The sequence below is a fragment of the Octopus bimaculoides genome, chromosome 29 (assembly GCF_001194135.2).
Source record: "Octopus bimaculoides isolate UCB-OBI-ISO-001 chromosome 29, ASM119413v2, whole genome shotgun sequence".
Taxonomy (NCBI): Eukaryota; Metazoa; Mollusca; class Cephalopoda; order Octopoda; family Octopodidae; genus Octopus; species Octopus bimaculoides.
The window spans coordinates 415,237-416,841 of record NC_069009.1 but is presented as its reverse complement, the minus strand read 5'-3'; the positions used below and the strand labels follow the sequence as shown (position 1 = coordinate 416,841).

The window sequence follows — 1,605 nt, the reverse complement described above, 5'->3', positions numbered from 1 at the left end:
AAAAGTAAAGGACGAGACGTTCCTAGGAATACTTCTAGACGTCGAAAGAAATCCGGCCTACCTGTTAAAGGTGGTGCGTATACTGATATGAGTCGAAAAGCACACCCATCGCTGCCATCGACATCCAGAACAACCAATCTACCCTCCGGGTCTATGAATACTGTCTTTACTTCGAGATCCAGACTCTTGCGAAAGAGTACCGCCGTGCCACTACCGCCCATTCTCGGCAGACAGGGAGAAAAATAAATGTTAAACTGAAAGATAGATAGATAGATAGATAGATAGATAGACATATTGGGTCATCATTTATTCAACACCAAACTTATTACTTCTTAGTCTGATGCAACTTATCAAGTACAGAAAATCTCCACATCACCTAGTCCCTTGTCATTTCCTCACAGAGGCCCAGCATTCAAAGATGCTTTCTCGAGGGGATCATTACATGCAGTAGATAGCATTTGTTAACTAGGAGACCATTAAAAAAGAAGTAAAAAACCAGAATGGTACGCAGTCTTACTAAAGGAGATAATATTGAAGTTATCTAGAAATATAATGTTATCAGATACACCAATGCTTGTTATATAAAATATTTGTTTTCAACAAATGCCTTTTTGAGACTAATACAATTAGTCTTTTGTATCTGGATAGGAAATTATCTCTCTTCGAGAGAATAGTAAACAACAGAACCACTTACGATGTTCCTATTTTTTATGAATATGTCTTTGTTTAATTAAGTGATTCACTTAAGAGAATGACTCACCACAGATCTGATACTCATATGGTTTTATTTCCTGTGTGTATATATTGGTGTTTAGTCAAACCATGACTTGCTGAGAATTCCTGACCACAGATATCACAGTGATATGGTTCATCTCATGTAATAAAGATGTTTATGCATAGTTCAGGTGTCTGTATGAGAGAATGATTTATCATTCACATCACAGTGATATGATTTCTCTTACATATGATTGGTCACAGGCATCACACTGATGGCTGCTCCACTAGCACATTGCTAGTGGAGCAGCCATGCTTACACTGTAAAGCCAGAAAGAAAAATGGCACGATGAGGCTTAAGCTTTGATCACATGACCACAGTAGTACCAACTATAAGCCCACGGGTGCAGAAGGCAGTGCCAAAATGCATAGTTAAGTTACGTTTATGAGAAATATTTACCACAGATATCACAGTTATATATGACTTCTCTTCTGTATGAATATATCAGTAAAAATTAACACTTCCTTCTCCAAGCTTAGATTCAAACCCGGCTCTAAGGATTCTCGTTCATCGAAACCGCCACGATCATCAGGTGTGAAAAACGGTTTTCTTTGTCCTGTCAGAAAATGATAAATCCTCTCCCTTTGACCTACAACCTCAGCCATGTCAGGCGAAGTTTAAATTGGCAGGAGCTGCCCTATTTAGGCACAATCTCTGCTGCAGTATGTCTGTCCTTTTAGCTACCACAGCAGTTATAAAATACTGTGGTCGACAGAGAGATGGACAGAGAGGCACTGGACGCAGACAGGCAGAGAACGAGAGAAATGTTCAAACGAAGGATCATGGTTGACTACTTTCTCAGATAGCGGAGGCGCAATGGCCCAGTGGTT

The 1,605-nt window shown here is 39.6% G+C and overlaps 2 protein-coding genes across 8 annotated transcripts in view; one reads left to right on the top strand and one right to left on the bottom strand.

The window, feature by feature from the left end:
- Positions 1 to 1,605, bottom strand: part of LOC106876535 (zinc finger protein 271) — a 172,309-nt gene that overhangs the window by 43,838 nt on the left and 126,866 nt on the right. The window lies entirely within an intron of this gene.
- The window catches only part of LOC106882146 (uncharacterized), a 21,177-nt gene that overhangs the window by 8,533 nt on the left and 11,039 nt on the right, over positions 1 to 1,605 (top strand). The window lies entirely within an intron of this gene.